Here is a 27,888-nt window from a genome sequence, read left to right as displayed (position 1 = left end):
TCCTGGGGTCTTGTTCTTAGTTATCCTTGACAATATTGCCTCCACCTCTACCGAGTGTATAGGAGCTTCTAGGCTTTCTCTTTCATCAGCAGTTAACATGGTAATAGTAATTTTACCTATAAAACTGTTGTATTCCAGCCCACTCTTATTTAGCTTACTACAATACGTATCTTCAAAATATTCCTTGAGGAGAACTATTTTAGCCGATTGTTCAGTAATTTTGTGGCCAGATTTATCTATCAGGCAATGAATATATTTGTTATTTTTTGTATGAGTTGCCACCAAAGCGGACACATTTTTTCCGGGTATATGTGCATATATGAAATTGTCCCTTACATAGTTCTCTTTATGTTGTTCCGCCATTAGGAGCAAATCCGTTTCCAATTTGGCCATTTTATCTGTCCACTCTTTATAATTTTGGACTATGGGGTCATCGATAGATTTTATTTAAGATTTTTCCACCTCACTTTCTAAATCCATAATTTTTTTTCCTTATACCCTTCCTATATATTATGGTGTATTTAGTGATAATCCCTCTTAAAAAGGCCTTTGCGGCGTCCCATACCATGTTATTTTTCAGTTGACCCCTCATTTAACTCACAATATTCCCTAATCTCTTTTAATATCTTATTGTGAATACCCATTATATTAATCAATCCTATACTTCTATTCATCCCTCTATTTTTAGTTTTTTTGTGTTTTTATATTTATAATAATTGAATTGTGATCCGAAATTGGGGATTATTTAATCTACATCTGTCCATTTGACCATCCATTACATTATTCCAGTCTCCCATAACTAGAAGTGGCTTGTCTCCCACCTTAAGCACAAACTCATTTATCTTTAATAGAAACATCTGATCTAAAGGGGGGGGGGGGGGGGATATATACATTAGCTATTATCCATGGTCTGCCTTCCAATATACATATCGACCTTCCTCATCTATAGCTGTATTTACTATTTTAATGTCTATATTTCGATGAATCAATGTACTCACTCCTCTCGCATATGATGAAAAAACCGAATGAAAAGCATATTGTACCCATGGCCTATCCAGCCCTATTGTCGTCTCGCCTGTCAGATGTGTTTCTTGTAAGCAGACTATGGCGGGAAGAATCCTATGTATTGCATCAAAAACTGTGACTCTCTTTATCGCCCTATTAAATCCCCTAATATTCTATGAGATTAGTCTCATCCAATCTCATTATGGCGGCTATCTATTTCCTATCTATCAATATGAAACCAGGGGTGGGGATGGGAGGGGACACCAAGGGGGGCAGAGGAGGGGGGAAAGGGAGAAGCAGAAAAAAAAATTGCCCCTTTTTACCACCTACCCAGGAGTAAACGCAGCAACAGGTTACAAATCCCTCCCTAACCCACCCTAGCTGAATGGCCCAGGATAACATCCGAACCTGGCCCTCTCTCTTGCATTACTCCCTCCCGGCTAGGTCCCAGCCCTATTTACTCAAGTTTTTATCTTGCATGCGCCTCCCTCTCGTGCAGTGAGCACCCAGCCCAGGTGTATTCATGTGAGACGCCGCTTCAGCTGTGAGCTTGCCCACTAGCCGGTTTAACATGCGAATGCCTTTGTGAATGTGGTCGCGTAGCCTGCGGTGAACTCCTGCCTGCAAAACCCTGTTACGAATCGTAGCTGTTACCGTGGTCATGTATCCAGTCGGTATGCGCATTGAAGGAAAAGTGAACCGCTGAGTTCTAGCCGAACCCGGCTTTAAGGGGAGCGCGATTGGAATACAGAAGAAGACGGGCTGCGATAGATGGCGACTCCTATTCAGGTTTGAAAGTTGCTTGCTCCCCTACTTTCGGGTCCCTCTCTTGGCGAGAGCCGTGGACAAGGCGAAACTCGCTGTTTTTGGTGCTTCTGGTGCAATGCCGTTGGGGAGTTGATCATCGGGCTGGGCTGTGTGCCGAGGAGAGGCAGTGGTGTGGTGAGGAGATTGCTGAGGGGATTGGGGTTGCTGGCGGAGCGGTCCCAAAGTCCAGCTGTGGAGCCGGCTGGCAGCCCCCTCCTGCCTTGGAATATACACTAGAGGCTGAGTCCATACCCTGGAGTTGAAGTGAGATGCCCGATGTTATGCACCGTGAAGAGTAAGAGGGGGACAGAGGGAGTGGAGTACAATCTGGAATTGACTCTGGCCAGGGTAGCACCCTGCAAATTTCCCTACCCGTAGACCAGATGGTCGGCAGACAATTTCAAACTGGAGAGGATTGCTGAACTCTTGTTTTGTGGAGAGAACGATGTGTACATGACTGCTGTTTTGTTTGTTTTTTTCTCCCCTTTTCTCCTCTTCCAGTTATATGTGATGTAGTCTATGTGAATGAGCCCTGTAGTGGCGAGGTAATATATGCCTCTCTAATTTGCGCAACTGGAAGATCCTGGAGGTACCCCCTTCTCCCTCTGAGATTGACTCTGTTGGTCTCTGTTTTAAGAAGATAGGTGGACTGCAAGATTCTAGAACATTTTTCTCCTTTGCTCCCTTTACATGTATAGCGGCATTTTTTCCTTCCCCCTTACTAATAATGGTGGATTAACTGAACCCTTTAACATACTGATTGATTTGGAGCAGGTTTTTAATCTGGTGCTAGGCGAAAGCTGAGTCGCCTTTGATGAACTGCTTCTGGAGAACTGCTTCATAATTATTAATTATTTATGTATACTGAACAATTTTTTTTCTTGGTTTTCACTAATTTTTTAATCGGCTGATTGTATTAAAAGAAGGGGGGAGGGGGGAAAAAAGAGAGGGGAGGGGGATAGGAGAGGGGAGAAGGAAGAAGAGAAGGGGAAAGGAAGAAAAAGTAGAAATGTCTAGACAGGTGGTAGGTAAAAAGGGGAGAACCCAACCAGAATTAAATACCTCTATCTCTCCTATGTTTAAAAGATCGAAACAACAATTATTGATTAACACAAGTGGACAGATCAGCCCCCCTAGGAGAAAGAAGGTCAGGATGATGTATCCCAAATTCCTGAGGGGGAACCTACTTGTGTAATAGAGAAATCTAATATGAGATTACCTGTTGATGAATTCCAGCCTGGAGGGAGCGGCAACAATCAGTTGAAAAAGGTGGAGAGAATTACTCCTGCCCAGGAGGAGCAGGGGCCAAGTTTGCAGGATATATTTCGAGAAATAAAAAAATGTAACCTGGCGATACAGGATCTCTCTCTCCAGACTGGAAATATCAAGGAAACAGTGGGACTCCTTAGGACAGATTTACATAAATATAAAGACAGACTGGTAATAGTAGAGAAGAGAACATCTGATGCTGAGGACCTGCTGCAGACAATAGTTAACAAAAAAAGTGTATTAAAGGAAGAAAATAGAGAACTTAAAAAAAAAAAATATTGGATTTGGAAAATAGGTCCAGGAGGTCCAATTTGAGATGTTTGAGGGAGCAATTGGGTCAGGATATTTCAGATTATAAAAACTTTATAGAGCGAGTTCATAGATTGTCAGCAAGGCTGCCCCCTCCGGGTACAAGACCAAGACCAATTATAATTAACTTTTTATCGGTTAGAGATAAGGAGGAGATAATACGCAGGTCAAGAATTAAGGGCAAGTTAGAATATGTGGGTACCGCAATAATGTTATTCTCTGATTATGAACAAGGAACAGTAAGAAAAAGAAGTCAATTTATTGACAAAAAAAAATGTTGCGTTTAAAAAATGTAAAGAACTCAATGATGTTTCCAGCTAAGTTGAATAGGAGAATAAAATTAGTTTTTTTTGACACAGTTGAGGCAGCGCAAAAATGGATTAAAGAAAAGAAAAGCATCTCTAAACTCCTTGAACGTCTTGTCTACTCTCGCTTAATAAGCTATCTCTCTGCAAACTCTCTTCTTGACCCCTTAAAATTTGCCTTTACCCTTTTTACTCTACAGAAACTTCCCTTACCAATCTCCTAACAGCAAATAGAAATTGTGATTATTCTCTACTGATTCTGCTGGATCTCTCTGCAGCGTTTGATACCATAGACCATAAACTCCTCCTCACCATGCTCCACATTTGGCCTTAAGGACACTGCTCTCTCTTGGTTCTCTTCCTATATCTCTGGCCATCCTTTAGTGTATCATTCGCTGGCTCTTCTTCTTCTCCTCTTTCTGTTGATGTTGGCGTTCCTCAGGGCTCAGTACTAGGTTCTCTACTCTTCTCCCTCTATATAGCCCCCATCAGACAGACTATCAGTAGATTTGGATTTCGGTACCATCTCTATGCTGAAAACACCCAACTATACAGGGTGGGCCATTTATATGGATACACCTTAATAAAATGGGAATGGTTGGTGATATTAACTTCCTGTTTGTGGCACATTAGTATATGTGAGGGGGGAAACTTTTCAAGAAGGGTGGTGACCATGGCGGCCATTTTGAAGTCGGCCATTTTGAATCCAACTTTTGTTTTTTCAATAGGAAGAGGGTCATGTGACACATCAAACTTATTGGGAATTTCATAAGAAAAACAATGGTGTGCTTGGTTTTAACGTAACTTTATTCTTTCATGAGTTATTTACAAGTTTATGACCACTTATAAAATGTGTTCAATGTGCTGCCCATTGTGTTGGATTGTCAATGCAACCCTCTTCTCCCACTCTTCACACACTGATAGCAACACCGCAGGAGAAATGCTAGCACAGGCTTCCAGTATCCATAGTTTCAGGTGCTGCACATCTCGTATCTTCACAGCATAGACGATTGCCTTCAGATGATACGAGATGTGCAGCACCTGAAACTACGGATACTGGAAGCCTGTGCTAGCATTTCTCCTGCAGTGTTACTATCAGTGTGTGAAGAGTGGGAGAAGAGGATTGCATTGACAATCCAACACAATGGGCAGCACATTGAACACATTTTATAAGTGGTCGGAAACTTGTAAATAACTCATGAAAGAATAAAGTTACGTTAAAACCAAGCACACCATTGTTTTTCTTGTGAAATTCCCAATAAGTGTGATGTGTCACATGACCCTCTTCCTATTGAAAAAACAAAAGTTGGATTCAAAATGGCCGACTTCAAAATGGCCGCCATGGTCACCACCCTTCTTGAAAAGTTTCCCCCCTCACATATACTAATGTGCCACAAACAGGAAGTTAATATCACCAACCATTCCCATTTTATTAAGGTGTATCCATATAAATGGCCCACCCTGTACAGTCGTGGCCAAAAGTATTGGAAATTGGAGAAGTTGCTGCTTAAGTTTTTATAATAGCAATTTGCATATACTCCACAATGTTGTGAAGAGTGATCAGATGAATTGCATAGTCCTTCTTTGCCATGAAAATTAACTTAATCCCCAAAAAAAAAATTCCACTGCATTTCATTGCTGTCATTAAAGGACCTGCTGAGATCATTTCAGTAATCATCTTGTTAACTCAGGTGAGAATGTTGACGAGCACAAGGCTGGAGATCATTATGTCAGGCTGATTGGGTTAAAATGGCAGACTTGACATGTTAAAAGGAGGGTGATGCTTGAAATCATTGTTCTTCCATTGTTAACCATGGTGACCTGCAAAGAAACGCGTGCAGCCATCATTGCGTTGCATAACAATGGCTTCACAGGCAAGAATATTGTGGCTACTAAGATTGCACCTCAATCAACAATTTATAGGATCATCAAGAACTTCAAGGAAAGAGGTTCAATTCTTGTTAAGAAGGCTTCAGGGCATCCAAGAAAGTCCAGCAAGCGCCAGGATCGTCTCCTAAAGAGGATTCAGCTGCGGGATCGGAGTGCCACCAGTGCAGAGCTTGCTCAGGAATGGCAGCAGGCTGGTGTGAGCGCATCTGCACGCACAGTGAGGCAAAGACTTTTGGAAGATAGCCTGGTGTCAAGAAGGGCAGCAAAGAAGCCACTTCTCTCAAAAAAAAAACCCATCAGGGACAGATTGATCTTCTGCAGAAAGTATGGTGAATGGACTGCTGAGGACTGGGACAAAGTCATATTCTTCGATGAAGTTTCTTTCCGATTGTTTGGGGCATCTGGAAAAAGGCTTGTCCGGAGAAGAAAAGGTGAGCGCTACCATCAGTCCTGTGTCATGCCAACAGTAAAGCATCCTGAGACCATTCATGTGTGGGGTTGCTTCTCATCCAAGGGAGTGGGCTCACTCACAATTTTGCCCAAAAACATAGCCATGAATAAAGAATGGTACCAAAACACCCTCCAACAGCAACTTCTTCCAACAATCCAACAACAGTTTGGTGAAGAACAATGCATTTTCCAACACGATGGAGCACTGTGCCATAAGGCAAAAGTGATAACTAAGTGGCTCGGGGACCAAAACGTTGACATTTTGGGTCCATGGCCTGGAAACTCCCCAGATCTTAATCCCATTGAGAACTTGTGGTCAATCCTCAAGAGGTGGGTGGACAAACAAAAACCCACTAATTCTGACAAACTCCAAGAAGTGATTATGAAAGAATGGGTTGCTATCAGTCAGGAATTGGCCCAGAAGTTGATTGAGAGCATGCCCAGTCGAATTGCAGAGGTCCTAAAAAAGAAGGGCCAACACTGCAAATACTGACTCTTTGCATAAATGTCATGTAATTGTCGATAAAAGCCTTTGAAACGTATGAAGTGCGTGTAATTATATTTCACTACATCACAGAAACAACTGAAACAAAGATCTAAAAGCAGTTTAGCAGCAAACTTTGTGAAAACTAATATTTGTGTCATACTCAAAACTTTTGGCCACGACTGTACACTTCATCCCCTGACATCGCCCCTGCTTTACTCCAAAACACCAGTAATTGTCTGGCAGCTGTCTCTAACCTCATGTCCTCTCTTTATCTAAAAAAAAAACCTCTTAAAAACGGAACCTCTTGTCTTTCCCCCTTCTACTAACCCACCTAAACTTGATATTTCAATTTCGGTCAGCAGCACTATCATAACTCCTGTGCAACATGCCCGCTGTCTTGGGACCACATTTGACTCTGATCTTTCCTTTGTTCCCCATATTCAATCACTTACACGCTCTTGTCTGCACCTCAAGAATATCGCCAGAATCCGCCCTTTTCTTACAGTGGAATTGGCAAAAACTCTTGTTGTTGCCTTGATTCATTCTCGTCTTGACTACTGCAACGCATTACTAATCGGTCTCCCTCTCACTAAGCTCTCCCCCCTTCAGTCTGTCCTAAATGCTGCAGCCAGGCTCATCTATCCATCCAACCGCTACACTGATGCTACTAGTCTGTGCCAGTCACTTCACTGGTTGCCCATCCACAACAGAATACAGTTCAAACTTCTCACCCTCACCCACAAAGCTCTCCACAGTGCTGCACCTCCATACATCTCCTCCCTCATCTCCATCTACCACCCTACTCGTGCTCTCTGTTCTGTTAGCGACCTAAGATTAATAACTTCCATAATTCGTACCTCTCACTCCCATCTTCAAGACTTTTCTCGAGCTGCACCTACTTTCTGGAATACTCTGCCCGGAATACTAGGTCAATTCACAACTTTTCCACCTTCAAATGTGCCTTAAAAACACATCTTGTCAGGCAGGCTTATCAAGCTACCTAAAATGACTTTTCCCCGACTAAACCTTCCCCCACCAACTCCTCTGGCCTAAACTCGATTCTCTAGTAGTTCCAAACCCAAAGCAGATCGGCCGGAACCACTCCTGTCAGTTCAATAATGGCTCACCCATCAACTACCTTTATGTGTCACCCCCAATTCCTCATAAATTGTTGTTCAAATACTTTTATTATCACGGTGGACAGGATACAAGATACACAGAATACCACCAAACAAGTGTCTAGGCAAGAAGCTGGGGATAAAGGTCACCTCCTAACAAATCCCTACCAGCTCTCCCTAGACTTTTATGCCCACGTTCAGACCCTGAAGGTGGGAATAAACGTGTCCCCATGCCTAGGCTGAAGATTCCCTAAAATCCCTAAGATGGTGAAAGGGGGAAAGAGGCAGCCTGCTCCCTCAGGACCTAGAGGGGGCAGGCGTCTCTCTAACAGCCTAGACAGACAACCACAAGAAAACAAAACCAACTTATCTTGTTACTGAGCAGGAACAGAAAATCCTTCCTCTGAGCAAGACAGAACCTATAACCCGCACAGGACACTGGGAGTGGGCGTAACTTAAACTCAAACCAACGACCCCACCCAGTGCACCTGAAGGGAGGCGGATACAGCTCAACTCCAAAACAAAAACAAAAGGCTGCACACGTGCTGCTAACCTGGCAGACTTCCGCACATAACCTGAGCAGGGCATGACATTTATTGACATGAATAAAATCACTTTGGACACAGTCCAATCGAAATCAAGTACAGTTATCAGACACCTATCCACTTCAGAATATTTTGAATATCACCAAATTTTGTGAAAAACATGTAATATAAATGATCATGAAAGGATTACAAATAGACAACCCATCTGCATACTCAAGGGGAAATGGAAAACAGGAAAGGGAAGACTGGGAGGGATTACAGTTAGGTATATTGTTTCCTTTTATTACTAGACACATTCAAGACAATTTTGGAATGCCTGAGATCCTTTAAAGATGATCCAAGGAGTAAAGATTTTGATATATTTCTCATCTGTTCCCTCATCCTCTGCTGACAACTCCTACATTCTACGTATTTGTTCAAAAGTGTGCAACCAGTCCCTAATGTGTGGTGTGGTTTGGGATTTCCAGTATCTAGGTATGACCAAGCGTGCAGCCTGCAAAAAAAATCTTAAAAGACCCCTTTTTAGAGCGGAGATGGATCTCGGGAGCATAAAAAGTATAGCCCCTTCAAGAGTCCACCTTTCCGAGCAACCACATACTCGTTCATACAGATCATTTAAGGTCTCCCAAAAGGAAGTTAATCTGGAACACTGCCACCAAATATGGAACATTGAGCCTATCTCTTTTTTGCAGCGCCAACATAAATCCGAACAAGTGGGATAAAAAGAGTGAAGAAGTGCTGGGGTTCTGTACCATCTGGACACGGTCTTGAAATTCTTCTCCTGTATATCACAGCTAATGGACGCCTTATGCGATAGGGTAAATGCTTTCAACCACTGCTCCGAAGAAAAGGATCTACCCAACTCTCTCTCCCAGGCCGACACATATGGTAGGGAGGATAGGGAGCCTCCGCTCTCCTGGAGCAGCCCGTAGACCAAAGACACAAGATGTGTAGGTGGAGTAGATTGAAGACACAAAGATTCAAAGGGGGTAAGATCTCTGGAGATAGTCGATAAGGGACCCAGGGACAGCAAAAATGTTTTAATACTGGTATATAGATACCAAGCCCCTCTACCCCTGTCACCAGGGAATGAGTCTAAAGAACGTATTGTCCCCCTCTTCAGTAACTGGTATGCCCTCGGGCAATCCTCTCTCCACAGGCCCAGCAATACCTGTTGCCCCACCCCTGGGGGGAAATCTGGATTATCAAACATAGGTGTCATGGGCCCCGGGAGGGTTGTGATACCCAAAGGTGCCGCACTTTTATCCCGGAATTGTAATATTCCTGATGTCAAAAGGGGAAGGCTTTTGGGTCTTTGTGATTTCGTAATCCATAACAAGTCCTTGGCTGGCCGTCCAATCTCCATCCTCTCAAACTGGATCCACCGTTTAGTTAAGCCACTGTGGAACCAGTCGAGAATGTATGAAAGCATAGATGCTTTATGATACAATTGTAGATCAGGGAGCCCAACTCCACCCCTCAGCTTGGAACGAGTCAAGAAACGTATACCCAGCCTAGGAGATGAACCTGCCCATATAAAATCTAGGAACATTGATCTGAAGGCCTTAAAGTATTTATATGGTAGGGTGATGGGGATAGTTCTAAAAACATACAGAATCCTAGGCAGGATATTCATTTTGATCGTATGTGTCACGACGGACGTGCACTCAGTATAAAAGATAACACACCAACCAGGCTCTGGACGAGAGACAGGGGAAGGGTCACCTCCTAGTTTATCCCTGACCTCTTTCCCTGCACTGCTCAGCCCACAGGCAGACCTTGATGGTAGGTGTGCTGTGTCCTCCAGCCTGGACTGACAAAACCCTGAACTCCCTGAGATGGTGAAGTGGGGAGATAGGAGCAGCCTGCTCGCACAGAACCTGGATGGGATAGATGACACAAACAACCAAACTAGAAATGACACTTATCTTCTGAGAGCAGGAACTGACAGCCAACCTTTCCTCCAAACTTCCCAGACCCAAATGATCAGTAAAATCCGCTCAGAGCACTTAGCTGGAGGCCATTTAAACTAATGACTCCACCCAGTGCACCTGATGAGAGGCGGATCCAGCACGGCACCAAAACAAATACTAAACTCGTGCTGCTATCCTGGCCGACCTCCGCACATCGTCAGAGTGGGGCATGACAGTATGAATCCTTCCAAACCATGATAATGGTGCTGTCTTCCAAGCCTGTAAATCCTTTGTAATTTCCTCCAAGAGGGGGGTGAAATTGGCAGAGTAGAGGTCTTTTAAGTTTGAGGGGATAGCAATACCCAGGTATTTAATATGACCCTGCGCCCATTGAAAAGGAAATGACGACTGTAACATAAGTACAGTGGAAGAGGGTAGGTTTATATTAAGTATCTCAGATTTGTGGAGGTTCACCTTAAAGGGAACCTGTCACCTGGATTTTAGGTATAGATCTGAGGACATGGGCTGCTAGATTGCCGCTAGCATGTCCGCAATACCCAGTCCCCATAGCTCTGTGTGCTTTTATTGTGTATAAAAACCGATTTGATACATATGCAAATTTGAAAATATGACTCTTCTCTGGTCACACAAGTAAGATATGACTCTTTTATGTCAATTTGCATATGTATCAAATTGTTTTTTTTACACAATAAAAGCACACAGAGCTATGGGGACTGGGTATTGCAGATGTGCTAGTGGCCATCTAGCAACCCATGTCCTCAGCTCTATACCCAAAATCCCAGTGACGGGTTCCCTTTAAAGTTACTTAAGTCCCCGAAGGCCGAGAACTCCTTCAGAATATTGGGAAGGCCAACAACCGAGTCTGAGCAATATATGAGGAGGTCGTACGCATAGATACAGTAGCTATTTTAGAGTCTACTTCTCCAAGACCTACTCCTCTAATGGATTTATTAGCCCTCAGGGCCCTAGCCAGGAATTCCATAATCATAATATATAATAAAGGGGAAAGTGGGCACCCCTGTCTGGTACCATTGTGGATCCCAAAAGGAGATGATAACGAGCCATTAATTCGAACCTGGGCTCTAGGGTTCTCATAAACAGCAAGGATACGAGTAACCACTTGAGGGCCCAATCCAAAGGCCTCCAAGGTCTCTTCCAAAAAGACCCAGTCTACCCGATCGACCGCTTTCTCAGCGTCGACCGAGAGCAGACACAGGGGGGAAGCTGTTGCTTGGGCACGAGCTATAAGAGCCAAAGAATGTATTGTATTGTCTCTGGCTTCCCTACCCGGGACAAAGCCCACCTGGTCCTCATGAATTAAGGAAGGCATATGGATTTTCAGTCAATCAGCCAGAATTTTCTGAGTAAATCTTTACATCGATATTGATCAGTGAAATCGGCCGGTAGTTACTACATGCCAGGGGGTCTTTGCCCGGTTTAGGGACACAGATGTGAGCAGTCAGGGCCTGAGGAGGAAAAGAGGCACCCCCCGAGAGGGAGTTACACATTATTTTGAGAGGTTTGGAGACATCCTTCAGGAATCTCTTATAAAAACGAGGAGTGAATCCATCAGGACCAGGGCATTTCCCAACCTCCAACTTTTTAATAACCCCTTGAACTTCCTGTAATGTTATTTCCCTCTCCTAATTGTCCCTATCAGCTGACGATAGCCTAGGGCCCAGTAGGTTGGAGATATATTCTTTGATCTTTTGAGTCTTAAGGTCTATAGGAAGGTCTGTGTATTTTCCTTTTAGGTTATGGAGGTCCTCATAGTACAATTGAAACTCCTGCAGGATGTCCCCAGTAGAGTGAATGCGACCCCCCACTCTTCTATTAAGGGTGGGAATATAAGAGGAAGTCTGTCTGGGCCTCAACATTCTTGCCAATCACCTGCCGCTTTTATTTCCCTGACCATAAAAAGGCTTCTTGAGCTTATCCCGTGCATTTAAGTACTTTTGATCTATCAGTTTCCTAAGAGCTGATCTTGTATCACAAAGCTCTTGATAAACCACAGTAGAGAGGGAGCCTTCGTGTCTCCTCTCCAGGACCGCCAGTTTATGAAGGAGTGCCTGTATTTCCGCAGCTCGCATTTTCTTAAGCCTAGAGGCATGCAAGATAAATCTACCACGTACCACACATTTTAATGCTTCCCATTTAATCGTAGGGCTTGAAGCATCCCCTGTATGAACCTCCACAAATTCTGAGATAGTAGATCTAATATCTGCTACACATAGTGGGTCTCTAAGGATATTATCATTAAGCTTCCACGAGCCTCTAGAACGGGTAGGATCACCCAACCTCAGTGAAACCCATGTGAGAGAATGATCAGAGAAGAGGACAGGTTTAATACCTGCACTAGGGTGCAGATTCAGGAGTGAGTGGGAAAGGAAAAGATAGTTGAGGCGATGGTATGAATTATGAGCAGAGGAGAAGTATGTGAAGTCTTTAGCAGTGGGATTCAGGATACGCCACACCTCCACCAATCTAAGGGACTGGAGGCGTCGCCTAAAGCATCGGGCAACTCCAGCAGATACGGAGGACCTACCTGTAGATGTGCCCAGAGCTGCCTCTAGAGGGAAATTTAGGTCTCCACCCAGAATGACTGGGAGGCCATCTGCAAAGTCATCCAAAGCTGCAAATTCCGTAGAGGCGAATAAGGCCTGTCCTAAATTAGGGAAATTTACATTAGCAATAAAAAGCGTCTTTGAAGAAATAGTCAGTTTAAGAAAGATATAACGACATAAATCATCGGCCATTCTATCTAATATGGTGCAAGGGAATGACTTATGAACAGCTATGGATACACCCCTAGCTTTGGAGGCATCAAATGTACTATGAGACCAGACCGAGAAGTACCGATTCTTGCAAGACGGGACATGTCCCGATTTAAAGTGAGTCTCCTGCAGGAGGGCTATAGCAACCTTCTGTTTATGGAGGCTATACAGAATCTGGTTCCTCTCGGCCAGGTCATTTAAGCCATTGTATGAACATATCTTAATAGAAGCCATAGTGCTAACTGTGGTATCTTAGTTACCAATTTTGTATACCCAGGAGTGGGAATTGAGGGGGGTGGGAAGAACAAGAGGAAAGACAAGACATACCAGGGGAAAACAGCATGCATGTGGCACACTTTCTATCTACCCTCTAGGATAGGATATCAATTATAAACAACAGCTAGGGGAGAACCCACTGCTACCACCAACTACACAAGGGGGAAGTGAAAGCCTCAACGCAGCGAACGTTCCCCCTCCACCTCTGCTTCTGATATATTTCTTATAACATAGAATTATGAAACCATCCAACATTTGACTGCCTAAACCGATGAAGACCCCCCCCCCCCCCCAACAAAACGCCCCCAATGAAGAGAGGCATCCTAGCGGTAGGGGGAGTAAATAACACGGACCCCTCCCACAAGGAGCCCCAATGAGGTATTACTCTGATCAAGGGACCTAACCCAGGCACCCTCTCAACAAAATAGGCAGCAGAACTAGTAAAACATTGTAAATAAGAGACATGGTTCACGGTGTCTTCCTTTGTTTAGAAGAACTAGGGGACACCTGAGACCACTGCTCACTCATGGGCAATGGCCTCGGCAATGACACGATCGGCCAATCGGGCAGAGAAATCTCCAGGAACTTAGGAAGGTCATCAGGATCCTTGAACGTTGGAATGGAAATCCCCATCTGTATGTGATATCTTTCTCTTTCAGAAGAGTAAGTAAGGGCCTCACTGCCCTACTCAGCTGGAGTGTCCTCCTGGATAGATCCAGCATGATCTGAATGATAGAACCCCCAACCTCCATCTTGTCTGCCTGGCGGGGGCTCTCAGAATGTCCTCCTTTATTTTGAAGAAATGGACCCGGCACACAATATCTCTGGGTCGGGAGATGTCGTTAGAGCGGGGCCCTAGGGCCCTGTGGATGCGATCCAACTCAATAGGAAATTGCACCTTGCCTTGCAGCAGAGACTTGAACAGGTTCTAGATCGTGGCCTCCAGCTCCCCCATCTGAACTGTTTCAGCGACCCCTCTTATCCGCAGGTTATTTCTGCGGTGACGGTTATCAATATCGTCCAGGTGGGTCAACAATTGAGATATATGCTGGGAGTGGGCCGTCAGTACCTTGTGATGGTCCTCCTAGATGCGTGTGCATAGCCTCTTGCGTCTTTTCAGAGGCCTCGGCTCGGTGGCCTAAGTGCTTGATTTCTCCCTTTAGGGTCTCCATCTCTGTGCGGTATGTCCGCTCCAACCTGGAAACAGAGTTCTCCAGATCCTTCTTTGTGGGGAGAGATTGTAATTGAGCATGGAGGTCCCATCCCGCGGCAGACGATGCCGATGCTGGGCTGCCTGATTCACGGTCAGACATAGAAGAGCGCGTGCTCTGGCTTGCCGCTGGGGGAGACGCTCCAGCGGCCATCTTGGGTAAATTCGGAGGCCCCGGCGTTTGAGACTGGGATCCGAAAAACTTTTGGATGCCCGCTTTGTCGGACTGCTGGTCAGCCTCAGATGATCCCTTAGTTGTTCTGCGACCCATCAGGCTGGTATTTTAGTGAAATTCACTGGCTGGATGGTTATAATATCAGAAGTGGAAGGAGAGCTGCAGTCCTGCGCGTCCTACTCCTCCATCAGCAAGCCAAGCCCAAATTCCTCATAGATTGTAAGCTCTTGCGAGCAGCGCCCTGATTCCTATTGACAGTTGTATATTAGCCAGTTACTTTTGTTTTCTACATGAACCCTATGAATTTGTAAAACGCTGCGGGATATGGTGGCGCTATATAAATAACTACTATTATTATTACTATCAGAGACGCCCTGTGAAATACGTGTTCCGCAGCGTATACATTGTAGATTATACATAGAGCTTCTGGGCAATGTCCGCCCCTGTGTGACTGCATAGAGCCTGACGTCGGAGCTTCTGTCAGAGGGAGATATCAGGAAACCCTCCAGTGTTATTTCCTCCGATCACTAAACCTAGAAGTGAAGGAGCTGAGAGAAGAGTCTGATCTATAGACAGATCTAGAGGAGGCCATGTATTCAGTCACTGTGTGCTTGTGTCTCCACAGATGGATCCAGAAGGAGAAATCCACCAGAGCGATGTCCTTGTCCTCTGTATTCCCAGGACTGCCCAGAGGAGAAGGTCCCAGAGAACCCTCAGGTAGATGGAGCTGAGCCCTGTACACATCTATATAGGGGGGTCCTGCAGTCATACAGAGGTCATAGATTGTGGGGGTCTCTTATGTGGATCTGTTAGATTTCCCACCTGTCTGCTGTATTGTACTGAATTGTTACAGATGACAAATCAGGGGGAAGATGTGACTGATATTAAAGTGGAGGATGAAGAAGAGAGGATGATGGGCGATCTCCCATGTAAGAGTGAGGTGGAGGAGGACATTCCAGGAGATGTCACCACAGGTATGGAATCATGAATGGGGAAAGTGACTTTAGATTCTGTCCTTGGTGCCTTCAGGGCAGGAGGAGAATCTGATCACTGGCTGCTGCGCTGCTCTTTGATTGGAGATGTCTCCATCTCATCATGGAGTGTTCTCCTTATCCAGCTGATCTCTGATCAGATTCTTCTCTGATCCCGGCTGTTCCTGCAGGACATGATGGTCAGTAACATCCACACACCCACTGGGGACTATGTGGGCACAGCTTTTGTGCTATCGTGATAAATAAATGTACCTCATTGTGCAGGAGAGAGTTAAAGGTTATGCACATCTTTTTTTCATAATTGTAAATTGCCAATTTTGGGCTAAAAATATTTTTTATTGGTTTTTATCAGTATCTGTCAGAAAGCATTAACTGTCTAGCTGTGTGAATCCTACTTTCGCTTTCAGTTTGTGTTGGTTATCTAATAACCCTTATCTCTAAATTCCTAATAGCTCAAAACACTTGGGTAAGCCACATTCTTATCAGTAATATAAGAGCGGAGCTATAATAGTGTTTACAAGATGAGAAATAAATAGCCGTCAGCTGAGCTGCCTGACAGGAAATAGCAGAAATACAGAGCCTGCTACTAGAGAATCTCAAGGCTGTACAGAGAAAGGGACTCAACATTTTTAATAAATAACAACTGAAAAAATTATCTCAAAATAAGTGCAATACAATAATAAAAAAATTGCCCCAAAGCTGAACATAGCCTTTAAGCATCATTTTGGGCTCGTCAGCAGACATTACAAGAAATCCAGAAATTTTTGTAATTTCCTTTGTAAACGGTTACGGTAAATCAAATAAATTACTGAAGAAATCCCCCAATAATAACAGCAGAGAAGAAAGTTCCTCATCTTACTTCTATATTTCATATATGAGGCTGGGACAAGAACGGAGGACCAATCTGACAACACACAAGATCTCCTGACAACTCTGCCCACTAGTCACAGAGGGACATGTTGTCTTCAGGACTTTCCAATAGAACAACCTTAGGCTGTGCTATCAGCAGTCAGATGTCTATAACCTAGATCCCACTATACAGCTCTCCGGGAACATGTCTTCTGGGGGTCTCCTATAAGGGTCTATGGAGGGAACCTTTCCCCCCTTATGCCCCCTCTCTGAGCGGTGACAGGCTGATGTCTATAATCTAGTGCCCACTGTACAGCTCTCCGGGAACATGTCTTCTGGGGGTCTCCTATAAGGGTCTATGGAGGGAACCTTTCCCCCCTTATGCCCCCTCTCTGAGCGGTGACCGGCTGATGTCTATAACCTAGTGCCCACTATACAGCTCTCCAGGAACATGTCTTCTGGGGGTCTCCTATAAGGGTCTATGGAGGTAACCTTTCCCCCCTTATGCCCCGTCTCTGAGCGGTGACAGGCTGATGTCTATAATCTAGTGCCCACTATACAGCTCTCCGGGAACATGTCTTCTGGGGGGTCTCCTATAAGGGTCTATGGAGGGAACCTTTCCCCGCTTATGCCCCCTCTCTGAGCGGTGACAGGCTGATGTCTCTGGTCTATCACATATGTGTGACTCTGCAGTAGTTCTGGAGAAGTCACTGGTTGTGGCAGTGCAGTGTGAGTGCTAGGAGTCCGGAGACGAGGCTCTTACTGCCCACCTGCCGCTGATTGACAGCCTTCTCCCTATTAGCGTCAGTAGTATGAGGGTGGGGGAAGCCAATATCTCATGAAAACACTGGACTCTGCTTTATCCCTTTAATGACCCATGATGGTAATGTCCATAATATATGTAGCAACATCTAAGTGGTTGAAAGGATGTTGGGGCTCCCTCTTTCTGGCCTTCAGCACCTCACAGTTTAATTGGTCCAGTCAGGTACAATGGCGCACAGGGACCTAGAAAATTCCTCCAGACCGGCCATCAGTATTTAATAGGCCATGCCAGATGCACAGTTCAATAGATTTTACCAATGAATCATTTAATAAATTATTTAGCCCATTTAAAAAAAAAATTCAATGAGGTAGCAGACTCTCTGGTAATTCTGTTTCCTGCAAGTCTCCAAGACTGCACATCCAAGACTTTCCCTGGTAGGACAAGAAAGAAATACTGGTTTAAACGCCCCCCCTTCCCCCCATCTCCCTCCACCTCCAGTGTATTTTAACAGAACCACCAAAGACAAACATGAAAGGAAAAAGAAAAGAAAAAAAATTTGGGCTGGAATCCCCTGTGTTGTCATGGAGACTTGAAACGGAATTACGGAAGGACCAGGGTGGGATAACCCCACAAAGGTCTTTGCGTCCAAAGGCCATATCTTTATTAGCAAAAACCTCAAGTTTATAGTGCTTGATGAAGGTATGACTTCTCTTCTATGCAGATTTGTTCTCGGTCCAGGAAACAGACATTGTACTGGTTGAGGGCCTGTTTTTTGTGTGAACAGTTGTGTTAATGGCACCATTTTTGGGTACATGTAATTAATGTTTTATACTTTTTGTTTGTTGTCTCCGTGACAGTACATATAAGACTGCCTTCTGATAGAACAGGAAAAAAAAACACAGAAATGTTTAAAACTCCACCCCTTCAGAGTTTTTTCCTGTCCTGTTAAAGAGGACCTTTCACAACTGTACAAAATAAAAACTAACTATATCAGTGGGCAGAGCGGCGCCCAGGGGTCCCCCTGCACTTACTAGTATGTCTGGGTGCCGCTCCGTTTGCCCGGTGTAGGCTCCGGTGTCTGCGCTCCCTCTGACTGATTTCTTGTATGAGGCGTGACCTTGTGAAAGGTCCTCTTTAAAGCAAGCAGATTGGTGAGGTGCGGGGAGATCCTCTGGGGTTCCGAGCTGAAGACATTTTACTCTGTCTAGGCCAAGGTCAGATCTGGAGGGCAGCGGCATTCCCTCTTCATGTTGCGCCTGGTCCCCGACTCTGCTCGCAAGAGCTTACAATCTATGAGGAATTGGGGCTTGGCTTGCTGATGGAGTAGGACGTGCAGGACTGCAACTCTCCATCCACTTCTGATATAACCATCCAGCCAGTGAATTTCACTAAAATACCAGCCTGATGGGTCGCAGAACAACTAAGGGATCATCTGAGGCTGACCAGCAGTCCGACAAAGCGGGCATCCAAAAGTTTTTCGGATCCCAGTCTCAAACGCCGGGGCCTCCGGATTTACCCAAGATGGCCGCTGGAGCGTCTCCCCCGGCGGCAAGCCAGAGCACGCGCTCTTCTATGTCTGACCGTGAATCAGGCAGCCCAGCATCGGCATCGTCTGCCGCGGGATGGGACCTCCAGGCTCAATTACAATCTCTCCCCACAAAGGAGGATCTGGAGAACTGTTTCCAGGTTGGAGCGGACATACCGCACAGAGATGGAGACCCTAAAGGGAGAAATCAAGCACTTACTGTAGGCCACCGAGCCGAGGCCTCTGAAAAGACGCAAGAGGCTATGCACACGCACCTAGAGGACCATCACAAGGTACTGACGGCCCACTCCCAGCATATATCTCAATTGTTGACCCACCTGGACGATATTGATAACCGTCACCGCAGAAATAACCTGCGGATAAGAGGGGTCGCTGAAACAGTTCAGACGGGGGAGCTGGAGGCCACAATCCAGAACCTGTTCGAGTCTCTGCTGCAAGGCAAGGTGCAATTTCCTATTGAGTTGGATCGCATATACAGGGCCCTAGGGCCCCGCTCTAACGACATCTCCCGACCCCAAAATAAAGGAGGACATTCTGAGAGCCGCCCCCGCCAGGCAGACAAGAGGGAGGTTGGGGGTTCTATCATTCAGACCATGCCGGATCTATCCAGGAGGACACTCCAGCTGCGTAGGGCAGTGAGGCCCTTACTTACTCTTCTGAAAGAGAAAGATGGTCCCAGACTCTGCACGAGCAACGGGCAATCTCGCCAAATACCTAAAGAAATCGATCTGGGAATACAACTCTGCTGCTTTTCTACCCTTATGTGGACCTCCAGTCTTTAGTTGCTTCTAAATATTGCAGGGTGGCCTGCCTGACGTTGAATACTCTTTGGGTTAGCACAAAAGAATGGAATTATGACATCATGGCACCGATGGAAAGAGGTGGATACCTTGGGTAAAAAACTCAGGTTTAACTAAAACATAGGTTTTCATCCGTGATTCTGAGAAAAGGTTCCTGAATAACGAGAACTTGTATCTCACTAACTCTCCTCGCTGAAGGAATCACTACTGAGGAAATTGTCTGAAGTGTAAGAAACCTCATGGAGATTGCATCTAGAGAGAAGAAGTCCTATATAACAGAACTACATTAAGGTTTCAAAGAGGGACCAGATTTTTTATTTTTGTTTTAAACCTGTCAGCTGCTCCAAGGAGTCTAGAAAGTAACTTTCAACAGACTGGTGTTCTACAAAGCACTCAAGGCTGAGACTTGGATCTTAAGTGTACTATGGAAAAAGCTCAGATCTATGGACATCCTGTAAAAAATCTAATCCCAAGGGGATATTTGGAGAATCCTCATTCTTTTGTTGTCCACAACATGAAGCAATTATTTTTCCATATTAAAGGTAAATTGGAGGTGGTAGACTTTCTACTACATAGTAATTTCTGCACCACTCTCAGATATGCCATTTGGTAACAGGATGGATTTCTCAAACTCCAGGCTGATAACTGCAGAATTTGTAAGTGTTTGGTAGCGGACTGGACCCTGGGTCAACAATCCTGGAGATAAGGGGAGTTTAATGGGTTTTTCTAAGCAGATTTTTCAGTAAGCCCAACAAAATCCTCCTGGGTCAGTATGGCATGATGAGAATTAGAGTGCAGTTCTCCCTCATGAACATCGGAAAGACTCTGGGAATCAAAGGAATAGGGGGAAATTACACATTTCTGGGATTTTGTTTCACAGTGGAGAGAATTATCAGTCCTATCACATATGGACACAAATTGTACTGATGTCAGGCTAGTCACAACAGTCTTAGTTGTAGAGGGCTCCAACACTGAGCCTTGTGTGGCTGGGACACTCGTGCTGAAGCTCCAAAGATGGCACGCCCACAAGGCAAGTTTGTAGGTAATAGTCCCGGCACCATTATAAAAGATCATGTGCTTTATGACTGTGAAGACTGGAAAGGGCACGTTCTGACCCCTGAGTCTGATGTGATCACCAAGGCGTTGCTCCGGTCCCATGCTGCCTCTCTGCATTAAGCCCCCTGGGCCACCACTGGAGGGAATTTCATCAGGGCTACAGTGACTGTAGAGACGGGGACCAGGCCACAACATGAGGAGGGAATGCCGCTGCCCTCCAGATCTGACCTTGGCCTAGACAGAGTAAAATGTCTTCAGCTCGGAACCCCAGAGGATCTCCCCGCACCTCACCAATCTGCTTGCTTTAACAGGACAGGAAAAAACTCTGAAGGGGTGGAGTTTTAAACATTTCTGTGTTTTTTGTTTTCCTGTTCTATCAGAAGGCAGTCTTATATGTACTGTCATGGAGACAACAAAAAAATGAATAAAATTACATGTACCCAAAAATGGTGCCATTAACACAACTGTTCACACAAAAAACAGGCCCTCATACAGCTTTATTAATAGAAAAATATAAAAGTTGTGGGTCTTGTAATGTGACAGCGAAAATATAAAAAGTATAAGGTACCGGACCTGCTCCATAACAATATTAAATACATGTAGTATTAAATTGGTCTCTTACATCTGATGAGGCCGGTGTACTGACTTTGAAACACTATTAGAATGGCTGATATAAAAATAAGCATTTTATGAGTCCATCTAGAATATTAGCGTTCTCATGAGTCCGATGTGTCCACCTATAATATAATCGACAGGCTGCTTTACCTTTCAATGTACCTCCTCCTCTGCTGCTGCTGAAATGTCACACATGTTTATCCTGCAGTAAAAAGAACATGTTCATTTTATTCTATGGGTTTGTACAAATATTTATTGCGTTTATTTGTCTTGCACATGCTCAGTACAAGCTGCAGAACAATAAAGGAATTAATGAAGCTGTGATTTCCCATGCCCCTAGAAGATGGGTGCTCTCTCACTAAAGAGCCAGGGAGACTGCAGCCTGTACTGAGCATGTGTGGGATTTTTATCAGGGAAGAAGGTGCACTAAAAATAAGTAAGCTGTAAGTGGGCGTTATTACATGGATTCTTCTAATGAGTACACCAGTGTCATCAGGTTTAATATTTGTTTGATAATGGATGCAGTTTCTGTTGAATGGTGACAGATCAGTAATCCTTGTGAACTTGTATGAAAGCCCAGTTAGTGTTGAAGGGCAAAATGTGCCATGCCGAGAGCAGGACTGGGTGCCAGACATGGTCGGGCTTTTTAAATTTTTTAGTTTTTTATCATGTCATAATTTACTGTATGTAATATAAGTCATGACCTGGAGTAAACCAGAATCCTGGACTTTGTCAGGAAGTTATAGAAGCTTCGTAAGATTGAAATAACAAGTGTAGTTTTTTTGTTAGCTAAAGCCAGGAGTGGAATCGAAATAAATGGCCTATAGTTCTCCTTCCTGCTGGATCAACTTCCAGCCAAATAGTAATGCTATAAGTTTGTCTACTATGTAGTTTGGGAAAAAGACACAAGTTTTCAATTCTTATCTTCACAGAAAACCCCAGTAACAATTCTGAGGAAAACGTCATGTTATCTCTAGAAGATGATGATATCATGGAGAACTTTTCAGAAGAAAACCTCATTACCCCTAATGTTCATCCAGGACGTCACAGTACAGATCTTTCATATAATCCCCCTAATCATGAAGAACCATCTTCTGACCAATGGCAGATTTTAACCACAAGTACAGCTCACTTTGATAAAGAGTCCACAAAAAGCTCAGGTCTTTCTACACACAGAGTATTTCACACAGGAGAGAAGCCATACTCCTGCTCAGAATGTGGGAAATGTTTTACACTGAAATCACATCTTGTTATACATCAGAGAAGTCACACAGGAGAGAAGCCATATTCATGTTCGAAATGTCAGAAATGCTTTACACAGAAATCGCATCTTGTTACACATGAGAGAATTCACACAAGGGAGAAGTCATATTCATGTTCAGAATGTGGAAAGTGCTTTACAGAGAAATCAAGTCTTATTACACATGCGAGAAGTCACACAGGAGAGCAGCCATATTCATGTTCAGAATGTGGGAAGTGTTTTACATATAATTCACATCTTTCTATACATAAGAGAATTCACACAGGAGAGAAGCCATATTCATGCCCAGAATGTGGGAAACGTTTTACACAAAAATCAGCTCTTGTTATACATCAGAAAAGTCACAAAGGAGAGAAGCCGTTTTCATGTTTAGAATGTGGAACATTTTTTACACGGAAAGCACATCTTGTTAGACATGAGAGAAGTCACACAGGAGAGAAGTTATATTCATGTTCAGAATGTGGGAAATGTTTTACACGGAAATCATATCTTGTTACACATGAAAGAATTCACACAGGAGAGAAACCATATTCATGTTCAGTATGTGGGAAAAGTTTTAGACAAAAATCTGATCTACTTAAACATGAGAGAATTCATACAGGGGCCAAGCCGTTTTCATGCTTAGAATGTGGGAAATGTTTTACACGGAAATCAAGTCTTGTTATACATGAGAGAATTCAGTGCTCAGTTCGGTAACAGTCCACTGAGGTTGGAATGTAACCCGGTGGAGGTGGAAATAAGAAGGGCTTAATTAAATAAACCATTATCCACTTTGTATGTAGCATTAATGGCTGTGCAAGATTCTCCGATTGATAAATCTTTTGTCAAATGGAGATGAGATGTGGTGGATCTAGCGGCTCATTATGTGAAGGAATTTAGCCACACGTGGAGATCCACGGTTGTAGTGCCAGAGATCAACTTATACAGTTGAAATGGTTACATAGAGTGTACTATACACCTGGTAGATTATTTAAGATGCGCAGATTGGCTAGCCCTCAGTGCACCCGCTGCGGATGTGATGATGGCTACTTCTTTAACATGGTGGGGCAATGCCCGATTATCCAGAACTTTTGGGTAGAGATACATGCCTACATAAACACTAAACTAGGATTTCCAGAGATTTGCACGCCAAAGACGAGTCTGTTGGGAATAGTCAATGATGTTATCCCCACAAAATATGGTAGGAAACTATACATGCTATATTACGCAAGGAAAACTATCCTTCTAAACTGGAAGACCCCTAAAATACCCACCAAACAACACTGGATACAGTTAGTCAATTCTGATCTAGGGCTTTACAAGCTTGTTTACAAACATCGGGCAACCACTCACCGTTTCCTTAAAATATGTGATCCTTGGATTAATGCACAAACAGTAACACCTTGATTGAGTAATATTTCCTTGTTTGGTCCCGTGGGGAAGTGACTGGTTTGAATGTGTGTCCGTGTGACTGTGATGGAACATTTGGCATTTAATATTGAGGTTTCACCACCAATTTCTTTTCGGACAGAAACTACCTGTACATTCAGTTCTGAATAAGGACATGGACTTTGTTCAGTAGAAACCACTGGATTACATATGCAAATGTAATTGTCTGTGCACTGTTATACCTTGAAAGGGTTGTTTTTCTCTTTGAAAATTTAATAAACAGATACTATAAAAAGAAAAAAAAATTAATGAGAGAAGTCACACAGGAGAGAAGCTGTTTTCATGCTCAGAATGCAGGAAGCGCTTTTCAGATAAAGTTATACATAGATATCACACAGGAACAATTTACAACCATTTTCATATATTTTAACATATTAGGTTAATCATTGTCTTAAAGGGTTTGTCCATCTTTAACTTGTTATATCAGACCACACATAGTGGCCAGACCTGTGGTAGTGATCATACATACCTTGTCCCTGCCACTGGGTTCTGGCTAATCACTTCCGATGTCTGGGCATGTGACTGCTGTAGCCACTGTCACAGGGTCACGTGCCACACGGGTGATATGTTACTGCTGCAAGCATTCATTGGCTTCTATGGTCATGTTCTCAGGTGTCAAAACGGATATTGTTGTCCGGGAGCCGACTGAGCAGCGAGGAAGCTTAAACCCAGCGTAAGGTAAGTATAATCAGCATTGCATATCTGGCCACTCTGTAGGGTCTGATAAAACAAGCTTATAATTGGACAACCCCTTAATCTGCCTGAAGAGGCCGGTAAGCAACATGGACCAGTAGGCCAGTGAAGTACTGTTCATGGGTCACTTGGCTTATTTGTAGCTCACTCCTATTGAAGTGAATGGGGCTGAGCTGCAATACCAAGCACAGCCATTATACAATATACGGCACTCCGTGGAGGCCGCGGTGGTGCTGGGAGTCAGACTTCTGGAGTAAATATAGTGGCCGCACAACTATAATGACTGAAGTGAGCAGATAAAGAAATGGTCATAGATATAATGAACATAGGTAAGTGAGGTATTAGCAAATGGATGTGAGTATCTGTTACATATTATTTTGATGTTTACGATGTTCACTGTGTGCTATAAGTAATATGATACATTTATTCTGTGGGTCACTACGATTATGATGATGCCACATTTATATTGGTTTTATTACGTTATACTTGCATAATAATAAACACCTGTTTTAAAAATTGATGTTTTTGTGTGGCTGCACTCCAAGACCCGGAACATTTTTATTTTTCTGATGACAGAACCGGTGACGGCTAATAGATCAGATCACCTATTACTGTAGCATGTAACGGGTATGGCTGGAGAAGTGGTTTTTATATTGTGTGTGCAAATTTAACCCTTTAATGACCAGCCCTGAGAAGGCCTTAATGACCAAGCCAGATTTTAGAAATCTGGCATGTGTGACTTTATCAGAGAACTCATTAAAGGAATTGCACATCCAAGTAAGGCCTCATGCACACGACCGTTGTTGTGTTCCGTGTCTGTTCCGTTTTCTGTGATTTCCTGCGGACCCATTGACATTCAATGGGTCCGTTGAAAACTCGGCTGATGCACCGTTTGTCATCCGCGTCCGTGATCCGTGGTTCCAGTCCGTCAAAAAAATATAACCTGTCCTATTTTTTTCACGGAAAACGGTTCACGGACCCATTCAAGTCGATGGGTCCGTGAAAAAACGCGGAAGCACACAAGATTGCCATCCGCGCGTCCGTTTTTTTCCTATCATTTGCATGGCAAACTTGACTTAGACTTTTTTTTTACTTTCCTTCATGTCTGGTGATCCTCCAAAAATAAGACACACGGAAGCAAAAACGGAAACGGATCACGGAACAACGGACGCACAATTTGCGGAACGGAACACAACAACGGTCGTGTGCATGAGGCCTAATTCTGACATTGGTTTTTCCTCCCATATTATACTTTATTTAGGTGGTAAAATTAGACCTATACAATTTGCATTACAGATATACATTTCCATATGTTTACTTTATTTTAGAAGCACTTTTGAAAATTTTTGAACAGTTTTGAAGTCTTACAACCGCTCGTCTGCAAGGGGTCTTATCTTTTTGGAAGAAATAAATGAAAAGCAAGTGAAAATTAAAATTGCATTTTTTTTTCCGCAAATGTGTCCTTTTAAAGACGACTTTTTGAACAGTGCACATAAAAATGAAGAAATGCACCGGATATTTTATCATTCTACTTCTCCCATTTTCAGACCTATTCTTGTGGCTCTAATCCGGTGCCGGCACACATTGCAGGGCCCAGAAGGAGCAGCCAGTTTCTCTCAGGGCACAGATTATACTTGAAAATAGCATAGAGCTACAAAAATGAACATAAATGACCCCATTTTAGAAACTACACTCCTCAAACTTTGTTAACCCTTTAGGTGTTCCACAGGAATTAAAGCAGAATGGAGGTGAAATTTAAAAATGTAATTTAATTTAATTTTGCAGCTATTCCATTTTAATAAATTTTTCCTGGCAAGGAAGTGCACGGGTTAACTGCAAAACAAACCTCAATATTTATAACCCTGATTCTATGTGGTTGTAAGTTGCTGTAGGGGCACCCAGCAGGATACAGAAGGAAAGAAGATCAATATGGTTTTTTGAGGGCATATGTTGCTAAAATGGTTTTTGGACACCATGTCATAATAGAAGACACAATGAGCTACAAGCGTTTTACAGAATTTAGAAACACTGGGCCTTTAAAATGAAAAATTATATTTTTTCCCAAAAAATGTTGCTGTAGCCCCAATTTTTTCACTTTCACAAAGGGTACTAGGAGAAAAAGCACCCCACAATTTCTTACCAATTTTCTTCTAAACACGGCAAGGCCCCATATGTGGTCATATACTGCTGTATGGGCACATGGGAGGGCTCAGAATGGATGGAGTGCCATATGGCTTTCAGGGAGCAGATTTCACTGGAATGGTTTTCACACCATGTTGTATTTCAAAACACCCTGAGGTACCAGTATAGTGGAAAGACCCAAAAAGGGACCTCATATTTGTAACCTACACCGCTCTAGGAATTTTCCGATGGATGTAGTGAGCGTTGTGACCCCACAGGTGTTTCATAGAATTTTTTTTTTTAAATGGGGACATGAAATGAAAAATGACATTGTATTTCAATTATATGTAGTTTCATAAGTAGTAATATTAGAAAAAGCACCTGCAATTTTCTTACTTAATTTTTCCCGAGAATGACAACACCCCATTAGAGATGTCGCGAACATAAAATTTTCCGTTCACGAACGGCGAACGCAAATTTCTGCAAATGTTTGCGAACGGGCGAACCCCCATAGACTTCAATAGGCAGGCGAATTTTAAAACCCACAGGGACTCTTTCTGGCCACAATAGTGATGGAAAAGTTGTTTCAAGGGGACTAACACCTGGACTGTGGCATGCCGGAGGGGGATCCATGGCAATACTCCCATGGAAAATTACATAGTTGACGCAGAGTTGGATTTTAACCTAACAATCCAAATTTTTTTTGAACAACGTGGTTTAAAACATCCAGGGTGTGTATACGATCAGGTATGATGTTGTATCGATCAGGTAGTGTAAGGGTTACGCCCGCTTCACAGACATTGACAGACCAAACTCCCCTTTTAATGCACCGCAAACAACCGCAAACAGTCCATTTGCCCAACCGCAAACTCCCCATTTGTACAAGGTTGGATACCAAGCTAGCCATGTCCCGTTGATGTCATTAAAGGTTTCTTCCTCCACCCAGCCACGTACAACACCAAGGGTCCCGGAAAGGTGAATTGAATTGATTTTTTGAAGGGGGAGATGGTTAAAAAAACGCTGGCTCCCTCCCCATTGTTTGAATCCACGGTCACTGCGTCTGTGCCGCGCAATTTACTGTCCTACCCGATATGAGTGCTATTTTCTGTAGTTCTCTCTTCTCATCAGTTTAATCCCTTTGTATTGGAATTGATGGGGATTTTTTAAATTGTCTGCATTATTTCTAATAAACTATTAAGAGACTTTATTA

The 27,888-nt window shown here is 43.6% G+C and overlaps 2 pseudogenes; one reads left to right on the top strand and one right to left on the bottom strand.

Moving 5' to 3' along the window:
• Nucleotides 1–27,888, bottom strand: part of LOC120992024 — a 363,844-nt pseudogene that overhangs the window by 124,345 nt on the left and 211,611 nt on the right.
• LOC120992027 overlaps nt 1–27,888 on the top strand; it is a 207,837-nt pseudogene that overhangs the window by 9,559 nt on the left and 170,390 nt on the right.

The sequence above is a fragment of the Bufo bufo genome, chromosome 2 (genome assembly GCF_905171765.1).
Source record: "Bufo bufo chromosome 2, aBufBuf1.1, whole genome shotgun sequence".
NCBI classification, from domain to species: domain Eukaryota; kingdom Metazoa; phylum Chordata; class Amphibia; order Anura; family Bufonidae; genus Bufo; species Bufo bufo.
Note: the sequence above shows the minus strand (reverse complement) of the source record. Positions and strands in the feature narration are given on the sequence as shown.